This window comes from Rhyacophila brunnea, unplaced genomic scaffold, assembly GCF_057557595.1.
Source record: "Rhyacophila brunnea isolate RB1 unplaced genomic scaffold, BYU_Rbru_1.0 scaffold_22, whole genome shotgun sequence".
NCBI classification, from domain to species: Eukaryota; Metazoa; Arthropoda; class Insecta; order Trichoptera; family Rhyacophilidae; genus Rhyacophila; species Rhyacophila brunnea.
Window position 1 is genome coordinate 7,191,788 of NW_028232882.1, and position 14,473 is coordinate 7,206,260.

The window sequence follows — 14,473 nt, forward strand, 5'->3', positions numbered from 1 at the left end:
ATGGTTTTGTTATTCCATAATAGCGGGTAGCTAATAAGATGAATAAATTAACCCCCTCTTACCGTGGCCGTGAAAATTTTCTTTCCTACGTTGCATTGAAAGGGATTTGAACTGAAAAAAACAGTTGGTGCACCATCCGCGGACTGCTGAGAAAAACTGTGCGAGAGAGACGAAAGACGCTTATACCCCTCAAAGGAAGAAATGAAAAAGCCGCCAGCCGAAAAGGAAACATCAAAAGGCTTCAAGCGGCACCAAACACACCGACATGCCGTGTATGCAAGCGCCACACATTCGCATTGCAATAATGCGCTTTGCTCGCTAGGTGCTGTTATAATGAGGCTTTTTAAAATTAAAAAGAAAAACGTTGCATTTAGCATTTACCTTGGGAATCAAGCCGTTTTCATTATGGCCATACAAGATACTATACGGACGCACACGCACACTTACGTGTGGTGGTTGGTTCACGTCGCTTTGTGTTTGCGTTTGAAGGATGTTTATATGGGGGTTGAGTGCGCATCTCAAAGTCAAAAAAATATATGCCCCCGATATGCTTTCCGAAATAATTTAAGACGAACAATTCACAATATCGCTACTAAACGTTGAAGTGCGGTGGATGGACGTTTCACAGACTCGCTACCCCGCCTTCTACATGCTTTCTGCCTGGGTGTTGTTAGTTGTAATCATATTATGCCTGCTATAATAATGCATGCAGATAACATTTAAGTCCATCGGCGACAGTGTAGTGCAAAAAGAAAATGTGATCCACAATTATATTTAAACACCATTATTAATTATTTGCAGCCTGCAATTACGAAATAGTGAGTGCCGGTCATTCGGTGCTGCCACTTGACGTGACGTGACGTGAGTTGACGTGACCGCGCAAATTACCATCACAACACATCGGCGTAAACGATATTGAAACAGTAATTATTATTATCGTCATTATTTTTTATCCACATATGAAAACTCTATCAAAACACGGGTGGACCCTGTTAGGAAGACAATGTTAAATGTAGTTGGGTTATTTTAAAATGTGATTTTTCGGGGCAGGATATAGGAGCACAGGGCACAAGTGTCTCTGGCAATGATAATATGAGGTCTAGAAAATATTATTTTCATTTACACACCAGGCATTACGCCATTGCGGTAACTCAACTTCAATATTTTAACCCGCGACAATCGTTATACGCGCCGCGAACGAAGCTATAAGTTACACATTTAGATCGCAACGTTTATCAATGAATAAATTATTTATGGAGGCGCATTTGAAAGGTGTATTTGAAATTTAAATATAATTATCAAATGAAGACATTTTACAATGTTTCACCGAAAACAATCCTGGTTTGTGCATTTATTAGGCTTTGTTTGGGAAATTTAAAATGAAGTTATGTATGGCTTCAGTTTCTCTAGCTTTTGACTTAATTAAAAAAAAAAAAAAAACAGTGAACAATGCCTACAGTAATAAATAATGAAACACTATTGAAAACAGTTATCGAATGTTTTAATACCTGGTGGTGATCTGATAGGTAATAATATTCTAAATAATATAAATCTTTGAAAGAATAGAAAAGTTTGGAACAAAGTTTTAGATACTTGCATGATTATTAAAAAAAATCCTTCTTTCGTCGAAGACTGGGTAAGCTTAAAATTCTCGCCCGACATGATGTAAATGTGGGTTCGGATCTCACACACTCCAAAACCTTTTCAATTGTTATGATTCAAGGGTTTTCTAATAGTTTCAGAGGCTCTGCTCTGAATTATTATATATTCAATAGAAGAATATTGCATTCATAATTTCAGTCGCGAAAAATAAATATGATATTGCTACGGTAAGACAATACAAATCAAATTCATACGCTCCGTGACTTTGCTTTCGTTATACTTTCAAATTAATGTTTTTTTTTATTGTATGCATTTTGAATGCACCAGGTGTATGCAGGTAAACAATCGAGGGGAGATTCATTAATAATATTTAGGTCGTAGGTATTTTTTTACGTGCATATTTGCGAAACATATGTTACGACCGACCATTGTTGTTAAATCAACCCCTTGAAAACCTCACCGCTAACTGCCTAACAATGGATATTTCCATTGTTTGTTAGCGATACGAATCTGTCGCATCTGGAGAGGGGTCGTTTTTTTATAAAATTTTATAAACGGTAACAAATAATGCTATTGTCACAACTAACAATTTATTAATATTAGTAGTTAGTTGTTTATTTACAAGTCTACAATTCGAATCGATGAATAAAACCTTTATCGCCAATTTGATCGAATCTATATTAAATTTTAATTTGCTCGTATTATGTAAATAATGTTATCAATGGCATATATTATTAGAAAAAAAAATGCTGTAATTGAGGTCTTGCGGAATAAAGGGATCCATGATGAGTAAATAGACTTCAAACTTAACTAGGTACACGAATATAAATTATATATATACGTAAATATACTGTATATTTAGAGATTATGTCAAAACAATCCAATAACTTTACATAATATTATAATAGAAAAGGTAGTTTAAAACTTCGGTTCTCATTTCACTAAAACCAAAAACACTGTCTTTTTACTTAGCAGGGTAGAATAGTTTGACGATGGATGCAAGCAATGAGTGCCCAAATCATGTTCACGGCGAATGGAAAATTGAATATTTTCTTTGTGACAGTGAAAGACGAGTGTTGCTTAATTTGTAACGCCTCAATGTCGTCGGTCAAATAATATAATACGTGCGTTCAAATCGTAGAATGGGAATGGGACAGTCTGATGGATCACAGCCTTCTTGAAGTTGGGCATGCCTGATATGTATTATATCATTCGAGGAATCATAATTATATTGGTTAATTCATATGATGTTTGTTATGAAAACAACTGTCCAAAAAAATATTTTTTGTTTTTCACTCGTGAACACCGATATTATAGTTTCATGAGAATGTTAGCGATAGCGCTCACAGAACGCGTCGGGCGCGCGAAGTCCGCGTATGCAGTGTTTATTCATAACCATAATCACACGTCTCTCGCCGCGCATTACCCTTCACCTATGTAGTAAGCGGCCCAAGCAGCACAAAATAAATATTATTACAGCGCCTCTCATAACAAAGCAATAAAAATATTATATTATTTCGGGGCTTGTAATTAAAATTTACGACGACATTATTCAACCAGCGATAAACTGAACACGCAATAAAATAAAACAATGACTTCTCTGTAATTAAATAATTGCTTTCCGCCCGTCGATCGACGATGCCTCGCGCAGCGTGTTTTTGCTCGCTGTGTTCAATGAATGGACTCCATTGTATTTTCTTTCATTCGTATCGCCGAGAAGCGGTGATTCGCGAAAAAACGATGATTCATGCGGCGCGCGCGTATAATGCGTCGCCATATCCAGTGGGCGCTGGCGTATTTGATTACGTTGTATTTTCAATGATTTATGCGCCACTTGTAGAAATTTTGCGCGAGTGCGGCGCCCGACGCGTTCTGTGGGCACCATCGCTTAGTCTTAAATTCGTTGAACATACTACATGTGAACAAAATTCCTTCTAATTTGTTTTGTAATTGGCATGTGATGCAGCATCGAATTAATTCGGAGGAACATGGCAATTAAAACATTTCGGCCTATTATTATACAGATTGTTATTGTCTCATTCGTTTGTACACAAAGATTATTGTTTAATTATTGCTGCCGTCGTTTTATTTAAAACGTTTTGTTTCCTGCTGTATTTTTTTTCTTCTCGGAAATTTCACTTTAGGTAGACACACACCAAAAGTAATTTATTGTAAAATAACATTTTCGCTGGTGGTTCGAATGATTCAATTTGAATTATTTTTTTAACATATTGTGGATATTACAAATTATAAGTTGAATACGTTCACAACATGACATGAAACATTATTACAAATAAGTAAAGTAATAAAAACGATAAAAATGAAAATATAAAAAGAGAACATAATATTATAAGCATACAAAAGCTCTGAAAATACAATTATTATACATCTATAAAAGTTCAAAGAAGTAGGTATACCGAGTTTGCTAAGGAGACCCTATTTTAAGAATTTATAAAATAGCGTCCACCTAAACTCACCATCGCGCAAGTGGAATATATCAACACCCGAAGCAATTTGGTTGAACATAGTTATCGCCCTCCCAATTGGAATTCCCAGTGGCAGGTTGGTTCTGCACCTTGGGAGAATAAACAACTGATGCTCTCTATTTCCAAGATTTCAGAGACACGCAGGTCAACACTGCCCAGAATGGCAGAGTTCTCATGTATAGGTACCTCGTATAAGTTGAAAAAAAATACGTAGCTGAATAAATATCTCTTCTAAATTGCAGACTGCAGTATGTAAGCATATCCTAGAGAAAGTCGTTGGATAAAGCCACGGATAGTATCCATACAACCTCAAGTAAAGGATAGTAAAGGATAAGAGTTTCGGTTCCAAAAAACAATGCGCAATCGTGCCTACGATTTAAGTTCACCTCTTTTAAGGTAAAATAATGGACATGGGCATAGGTATCACAAACGTTTTTTCTGCTTTATGATTCGTTTTCAACTGGTTTTATTGTAAAAATTCGGGATCATTTTTCAAACCTTCAGTTTCCGTGATCCGTTTACTATTCTTTAAAATGTTCTACCTAGTTATAATATAAAAGGCCTAACGAAACGAAAATATGTAAGTAATAGATAAATCAATAATACAAAGTAAATTATCATTTATAAAATGAATTTATCGTATTGTTTTCGCCACATATATTATAATGTCATATAAAGATTATTTTAAGTCACGTGTTTCGTTCACATAATGAATTTTATTAAGTTTGTGTAGGTATCGAACTTAACGTTTGAGTTTATGTACTTACATACCTAATGTTATAATTATTATTGCATACCTACTCATTTTTTTTTAAATTAGCATGGATTACTACCAAATAAACGCTGAATCTGTTTAAAATAATAAATTACCATGTTCGTTCGTAAGCGGACTATATCGACTGTGTTTAGGAAAAAGGGCGTAACCCTCGATTTTTCGAAAAGTGCTTTAATTAGATATTAACAATGTATACAACTAAATACACGTTCTTTAAAAAGGAAGTAAGCCACAAATGCCGATTTATTATCTAAATTCAGGTTTTAATTGAGTTTTAATTAAGTTTTAATTTAGGAAAAAAGCATTTTCCCTCAATTTTAATGATTTTTCTGTAATAACTTCTTTAATTATTAGTAGATCGAAAAGATATTACAGAAAATAATCAATCATCATCCATCCAATGTATGTGACTATTTTTTTTATTAATATTAAATCAAAATCATTCAAAAAACGTTTTTTGCCTCTTCTGTAAAATTTGTTCCGTGTGGGTTACGCCCTTTTTCCTAAACACAGTCGATATCATCTAAGGTTGCCAACTGTTTTCCGAGACAAGTCCTGTGAGTACCTATAACCATTTTTTTTTTGTCTACCTACCTATTATAAATTTTCCAAAAACAATCTAAATCGAAACTTATCTCTTTGAAACCAAGTAATAGAGAAAAAAAAAATTTTTCAACTCAGATTAGCGAGCTTTTTTATAATGTCACAGTGTTGTATTTAATTGATCGGTGACTTTGTGCGTCTCGGATATGATCCAAATTCTGAACAGGGGATTCCATTACAACTTTAGCCCCCGCCGAATGCGGACTGACGGAATGACAGACTTTTTACGAGGATGTGTTGTTAGCACTCTGCCCAAACCATTATTGGATCAAGGGAACACACATTGGAAAGAATGCATTTTTGTGCCAGGCGCGAGATAGAACCCGCAACGCAGGGTATCATAAATGTCAACTGTAAGGATTTTGATTTCTCGACTTTTTTCATTTTAGAGTCAAGAATTCTCGAAATCGAGAAAATTTGTCTTCCCGAGAAATTATCATTATTACGAAATTACCTTGTTTATAGAAATTTTGATAAAATTGACAGTCGAGCTCTAGACAAAAAAAAATACCCGGAAATTAAAGAATTCCATTCATAATGAAAATCGAGCTTTTTTATTGACTAAGAAATCAAATTTTCTTGATAAATTTCTTTCCAATTCCAGTTGAGTTTGGCAACTTAACCGATTGACAATTTTTCGAGAATTTCGAGAAAATGAGAATTCTCAAATTTACTGGAAAATAATTTCTTGAGATTCGAGATGATTTTATGATTATTTATCGAGAATTATCGAGATAAGATTTCTCTATCACAACATCTAACTGTGGATGCTTATGAATTAATTAGAATAAACTTTTCCCTATTCATTTCGATATAGACGTGATAATTTATTATGTTAATAATATTGCTAAATAAACGGGGGGGTTCCCATAGTTTCCAGAGAAATAAAGAATTATAATGATAAGACCTACAGACTTATTATAAAAGTATTAAAACATTGTATAAATTGAATAAATGTCAGTAGGTAGTTACTTAGGTATAGGTAAATATATTATAATATTATTATGTTAGGAATGAATCGGCGCTGAAAATCGTCCTGGGGCAGGTAACTGCGAATTGCGACGTATAACTTGCCCTTTGAGACGAAATTAAAGACTTGTAAGCTGCATTTAATGATGTTTGACTTTGATTCCGTGACCTCCCATTTCTCACGGCGCATACACATCAAAGTGATCTCGTCTTGCTCCACAGGCCCGACGAGGCTTACACAGCGACAGAATCCCATTGAAATATTCATTATCTGTTTCTACCAATCCACTTCCTAATGAAAGCACGGCTGTGTTGGATCGACCGTGTATAACCAACCCAGCCTGCTATTTTCATAAATAATGTCATTTTACGAGGATCGGATGTCGGTCATCCAAGTAGGCAATCGTTTTCACAATATTATTCATGACGCACGATAAAAGACTCAACTGTCTAAATCTAAAATATTATTGCACCCTTAGGTGTACTACCTACAACCATTTTAATTATTATATCATCAACTTACAACATTTCAATATTAAAGTAGACAAGCTAGTAACAGACTATGCCGAAGAAATGAATAAACAAATCTGAAATAGCCACCCCTATTGCAATGCAGGTAGAGTTCATTATTCTTTTAACTGCATGTCATCATAATGTATGTTAAAATTTTGCGGACAGCTATATACGCGTTAGCAGAATATAATAATGCTGTAAAGAGAAGTATGCCGATTTGCAATAATGGTGCTTGTGAAATTGATGTTACAGCCACTTTCATCTGTATTTTTACGAATGAAATTTATTTCAGTAGACTCATGATGTGTTTATGGTAAAGGTCGCTTTCATCTTTCACGTGTTATTTGCACTGGCAGACAAGATACCTCTTTCAATCTCTATGCAACGTCAACAATCATGGCCGACACAAGGGGGGGCTGACAGTGCTATAGTCTGGGGGTCCGGCATGGCGAATCGACTAGAGATAACACACACATTACAAATTTGTTACAACAGTAAAAAAATGTCGCGTGCGGCGCTATTACACTTCAATAATGTTAAAAACTACACCCAAGGTGCAGCGCGGCTTAAGCGTTGGACTATCACGCCGTGGGTCTCAGGTTCGAATCCTGGGTCTGGCAAGTACACATATTGTTTTTCAATTTGTGTGTGAGTCAGGGTATGTACCTAATAGGTTGAGCAAGTGGCTGACATCCATTTCTCGTAAAAAACAAAATCTGTTAAAAACCTCTACTCTGTGGAGGCCGATATGATCCTATTAGGATCGGACATGGTCGAAAAAAAATGTTTAAAAGAAGAAAAAAAAAAGTAGTTGTGCGATGCAATTTTTAATTGTGTATTGATAACTCGGCAATTATGGGGGTCATGGCGTCAATTGTACCCAAAATACCTAGGGGCGGCAGGTTATATGAAAGTATGGTGAAGCAGGCTAGTATGGTGAAAAAGTATGGTGAGGCGGGCTGATAATCAAGTTGCGGCAAAATTTCCACGTTATTATACGGGTACGTTATAAATCCTCCATGATGCCCTGAATTTTTTTTATCGGGTCGTTATTTCTCGTAAGTTTTCGGCTATTGTTGGCCTGCTTCATTCAGTTGTATGAGAAAGCCGATTCTTTGCCCCTCTTTTTATTTAATATCTCTATGCAAAATACCGACCATTGTGTCTCTTTGGATTTCCACGACGGGTCCGCTGCTCATCTTAACCACTTACCAATTTTTTCAACCAACCGACTTCCAATGTCCGGTGCGAAGGACGGTATCCGTGATTCAAAAACTACACAACACCGCGCTTTATAATAAATCGACCTTTTTAGATTGAATTGAAACTTTATTCAATATTTTCTCTTAGACGATTTTTTTACATTAATTAAAATACGTAATAATATGTAAGTACCTACCTATCTATTTAAATGTGAGCCTTCTATTTTTGATTTTATGGTAAAAATGTTGCCATTTGACAATACGATGTGTGTGAAATTTAATGCCGTAACTTGGTCATGTATCCAAGGGATTAATAAACCAGAGCTGTTTGAACGCGTTTTAATTAAGGATGGGTTCGAATTGAAAAGGCGAATGGGATTCGGTTCTGGGTTTGGTTCCGGTTGTTAATCGCAATATCCTATCTATTTATACGTAAATACCCACGCAATGAAAAATTATGCATGTGTTATTATAATTTAAAAACTCAGAAAGTATGTGTCTATCTTTACCGGGTGGAGCATGCGGAGACGTGGACACCATAATTTGTCAGTATTTATTATGAGCTAGGTAGAGTCTGTCTTCCATAAGCTGGCGTGCCGGTTTCACCCCGCTTCAGCTTCCATCTCGTTCCCTCCCATTGAAAATTGCAACAGTTGAACGCGATGGCACAATGCTTTCCGTGTGACGTGTACGCCAGTTTATAGAATACAGACTCTAGGTACCTATTTAATATATCATTTTTTTAATTGAATAACTGAATCCAGGATGAATAAATGATGACCAAAATTAATACCTACAATATTGAGTAACAGTAGAATTTCTGGATCCCCGACATATTATTTTGTAGTTGTAGAGTGCGTAAGGCACTAGCCATTCATCCGAGGCCCTCGGGTTCGATTCCCGGCGAGGTCAATGTATGATTTTCTCAAATCATGGGTGTTTAATTTTTTCACTTCTAATATCTACTAAATTACTGATTTACTACACAACTGTAATTTGTGCCCATGTCATGTTGTATTGCAGTGATTTAAAGAGTATATATGTACGTATGTGTTACGCCGAATGTGCGAAATTGACTATTACTATACTAAAATGGGCAAAATTTTGTCTAAATCATGAAAAATGCAAGCCCGTTGCCTTATTCATGAATTAGACAAAATATCTGGCGAGTGCGTGAATTCGGCAGTAATTTTTCTGCCCAGTTCATGCATTGGACAAATTAGATAGTAGCGCTACGGTGGTATTTTTTGCAACTAAACTAAATGTGTCAAATTCTCATGCATTGGTCAAAATGTACGTATATTATCTATGGTCAAAATAGATGGTCGCGCTCCGGTGTTGTTTTTTGCAACTAATCAAACTAACCAAATGTGTCAAATGTCATTGATAATATTATAAAAATATACCAATCAACAACGACGTTCATATCTATTTACTATGCGCAAAAAAAATCTAGAACTATAATATGATAACGGAAGAATTTTATTGATAGGTATTTTTGCGATTTGATTCGTGCTTGGGTATCAATCGTGCAATGGTCGATTGTATGTTTGTGATAGTTTGTTGACACTTGTTAGCTAACCTCAAAATGGACATTCAGTTGAATAATTTAATTCAGAATTACAAAACCTAACCTAACCTAATAATAATAATATTATTATATTATGTCCAATTATAACTAATAAAACCATCCGTATTAAATTTACTTTTTCTTCTGTCGAATTCCATACCCTGGCGAATTCATGTAGGTACTCGGCAGAAAATTTACCTAATTCATGAATAAGGCAACAGGCTTGACTATTACATGAATTAGCCAAAATTTTGCCCATTTCATGTAATAGTCAATTTCGCACATTCGGCGTAACATATAGATATAATATTACCTATATTCAAATTAATAATAACCGGTTCGGTGTTCTCAAAATTTGGAATTAAGGGTTCTGGTTCCAAATAAAGGGTTCCAGTGTTCGGCTCCGGTTGTATTTCGAGCTCTGGAATAAACAAACCAATTTTCATTTCCTTTAGGTAGGTAGGGTATAAACTTAAATAACGTCCCATGTTTACTAATTAAAAATAATTACAAGATAAAAAGAACTTTTTATATACAACGTTTTTAAATTTTCTGTTCAATTATTATGCTCAATATGCTTAAACTTGTACTTGATAATATTATGAAGTAAATAAAAAACAAACAAATATAGAATACTGAAATGTCATTTTGATTTCCATAGTAACGCACGTATATATTAATAATTTAGTTGCTAGGACCATCCCCTTAGCAACCAATAATAGTGGATTGGATTACGGATTTCTTCCGAAATAACTTTTCATACAAAACAGAATTAACTGAAAATGAATTCAATTCAACTTAAAGATGGCTAGAAGTATTAAAAGAATGCATTGGCATCGTGTTCTGATATATTCTAAAAGTTTCAAATGTCTAGCAGGTCTAGCTAGTCGGGAAATAATTAAAAATCGATTGCAAGATTTGTACTGGATAAACAACCACCGGACAAATAAGAATATGTGCTGATAAAAACGTTGTAAAAATGATAAACATCCAATGCAACATAGTTATGTTAAAAGTTTTAAAATATATGGGTAGCTAGATTATGTACTTATCTTTATTACTGACTATCAGCCGGCTCTTCTATCATCCTGCTCGAGGAAGGCATTAAACTTTGAACAAAAAAAAAACACAAGAGGATTGAAAGAAACCGAGAGATAAATAGCGTTTATTCTCGAACAACTAAAAGCACTCTGATGGATTCATCAAATATTAAACCCAGCTCCTCAACTTTTCTTTCTTTCTTTCAAAAGAAAGACTTTCACAAATCTTCTTTATCCCCGGAGAGATAGATAGTTGCGTTTATCCTCGTTTTCTGTAAGAATACTTGACAAAATGACAAAATAACTAAGTAGGTATCTAGGTAAGTAGGCAGTAGATATGTTATCTGTTTATAGTTTTTTTGTTTATCGTTTATCGAAATTCAAAATAAAAAGTGTCAAGGTTTTTCGGGGATAGCAGAGCCCTCTTTGCATACAAATTTGAAATTAACCCGTGCTCTGACGCTTGCGATAAAAGCGTCGCCTGCAATACCCACCGTTTCGAATCTCGCTTTGCCGCGATCTTTGATAGATGGCATTGAAGAACTGTCAAAAAATATGGCATTTCTGATTTCTTACACCTAAAAAATGCGCGTCCGGCCGCAATAACAGGATCGTATTTCTGTTTTCAGATGGAATTACATTTCATGCTGGGTACTTACATTGTTATTTTATTTTTTTATTATTATTTTGTTCACGATTTTTTGCTTTCTTACACTTTTTCGTTATTTTTCTAACCACCATGACATTCTACATTCGAGCTTTCGAACCTTTCAGAGTATTGTTAGTCTTTCACAAATCTGTTAATATCGTCTTAAAATACTATACCATCGTCACTGCTTGTCAATTTATTAATTAATATATTATTCTAACACAAATTTAGACTTGTTTTATTCACCTATTCATTCTTCATAACCCCAAGCAAATTATTTATAATTTGGATTTATTACTAACACAATAATCTCGAGTAGGTAATATTGCACTGCTGCACATTATAGTAACATTGTCATCTATTGTAGACTATTGGGTGAATGGTATGGATTATAGGTTAATCACGACACGCTATCCATGTACTTTTGAGTGTTTGTAGCAATGACATTAATATGGACGAATCATCTGGAAAAGAAAATGACACTCATTTTATTGTCGGGTCTGCCGAATGGCATAATCTGTTCTAACGCCATTACAATAAAGGTGATATTGCTATAAATTCCTGATGCTTTTTGTTGGGTTTGCCGAATGGTTCGGTTCGAACGGGTTCGCTCAAATGAACATTGACATTAGAAACACTGCTCTAACGCCATTACAATAAAGGTCATATTGCTATAAATTCCCGATGCGTGATATCGCATAATGGAAATTGTGTGACGTCTACCTATACATGCGAATTTACTTGCTAGCTACTGTATTGAGTGCGTCGTCCATTAATAATGTCATTGGTTTGTAGCATTAACTGGTTTTGTCTTGTGTCATTTGGTAGGTACACATAAGTTACAAATGGATAGTGTGGCGTGTTCAGCCCATTGTAAGCAATATTGATAACCATTTTAAAATCTAACATGGGCAATGGTTAAAAATAAATTTATATCCTTCACTTAATTTGTGAGTAGGTACCTACCTATATTGTATTAAATCAGACATTTCAAACAATGAATATTCATCAAAATATACAGCACCTACTCCATATCGTCATGCAAAACACATTCCGAAATCACATTTACGCGTGTAGCAATCAAAATGAACGTATGTCTGACAAACTTATGTCACGTAATATCATTTTACAATTAAGAATTAACTGTATTTCAAAATATTGATTAAATAGGAAGTCAATGTTACTTGATTTAATCGTCATTAAGTAATAATTATTAATTATTTATAAAATGTGGTATAGCTCAGAAGAGCTTGAGAAGCATTGGTTTATGAAGCATTAATGAGACTTAATTCTATGTGATAAACGAGAAAAGACCATAAGTCTAAAATCACTACTTCTCAGAATTGATGAAAGAGGATTCATTTTTGGACCACTTTGTATGGGAACTTCGATGTTTCTGTATGAAATTTAGTAATTCAGAGGTGCTGATTCGACTCTTCCTTTTTCTTATTTATCTATTTTGGTTTATTAGGCATAATATTATACAATTCATTTTTCAATAATATAGACTTACTTATCGCCCGTTTGCTTTCTCACACAAAGTTGTTCCGTTGAGAACTTAACCGGTTCTATGCCTTTAGTGAGTATTCTCGCTCTATGAGGCCGTGATCGACAGGCCGCACATACAAATTTTTCGAGTTATCTCGTCCAACTTTAAACTCAAATTACTAGCCACTGTCGATTGATTTGCACAAACTAAAAAAAATAAACACACATTGACATCTGTTTGAATAATTATGAAGTGCTAAGCCACAAATTATCGGTATTACAGCGATTTTAGTAAAACCTACGGCCTACATTCAACTTGTGTTGTTAAAAAGCTGCGGCCTGTTAGATACTGCCATAGTAATATCGTGAGGCATAGAAAAGGATAGATAACGAAGCATTCATTTTCTAATTCAATAAAATAAATAATTTTCCATCGAATATAAATTGACGTTAATCTACCAGAATAGTGTATGGTTCAATTATTTTCAATGTATCAGGTAAACGTCTCAATTATCGATTGATGATTTTTTGAATTTGCTGTAGAATCATAATATGCCTTTCGTTTCTACCCTCGTCAAAATCCACCTTTCATAACAGTTGGCATGAGTCATAATAATAAAATGTTAAGAGTGTGCGAGAGCGAGAGATGAGTGGCGATCAATAAGCGACATGCGCAGCTGCAAGCAGCCCTTCCTCTACCGCCCAACGGGTGTAGCCGTGTGGCCCATAATTTTTATCAATACAATAGATTTATTCGAACCTTAATTATATTGCATAATTGCATCAATTAATTTTTTTAATGAGTTAATGTACACAACAAAACAAACATTGGGTATTTGAGAAAATATTGTCATATTGTAATGTATTATAATATTGATGATATTATTATTAGCAAATCTAATTTTAATGGTTTAAATCAATTAAATAAATAGTGAAGGCCAAATGTACACATCAATGGATTTGTGTACAGATATTGTATGTCCACTTTATATTGTAATTAAGTTATTATACATAAAATGTCCGTCTGCATCATACATATCGTCGTTGAAACTAGAAAATTGTGTAACTCCAAAAACACTACTTTACAGGAGAGACAAAAAACATTATGGTTTCCTATACAAATGTATGGTTTTGGAGTGAAATCATCCATGATTTAACAATGATACAATTTTTCTGGAATTACAAAATTTGCAAGACGGATAGATATTATCAACGGCCACTAGATGGCATTCAAAGTCAATTTTCGATTAAAACGGAGTTACACAATTTTCTAGTTTCAACGACGATATGCTGCAAAAATATAATTGTCTCATTCAAATACATAACATTTCTATTTTGCTTGTAATATTTAATCGGTTCGAATCTGTCACATTCGATTTTCTCAAAACATTTAAAATTGGATATACAACATCAGTGCAATGACCGATCGATAACTAATTTTGTTTAAATGATAGGACTGAATATTAAAAGTCAGCCATGTTCGAAAATAATCAGTACGGAGACATCAGTTAAGCAAAGTGAAAACAAACATATATATACTTTATAAGTTAGTTAGAATTCTTTATTACAAAAAAAA

The 14,473-nt window shown here is 34.3% G+C and overlaps 1 protein-coding gene across 3 annotated transcripts in view; it reads left to right on the top strand.

Moving 5' to 3' along the window:
* The window catches only part of Axn (protein axin), a 262,982-nt gene that overhangs the window by 218,648 nt on the left and 29,861 nt on the right, over positions 1–14,473 (top strand). Inside the window, exon 1 of one of the 3 annotated variants that reach the window (XM_085949345.1) lies at positions 11,303–11,411. The exons of the other annotated variants lie outside the window; for them this stretch is intronic. The gene's annotated coding sequence lies outside the window, so the exon portion shown is untranslated. Of the gene's footprint in view, positions 1–11,302; positions 11,412–14,473 lie in introns of those variants that run through there. 3 annotated transcript variants of the gene reach the window in all.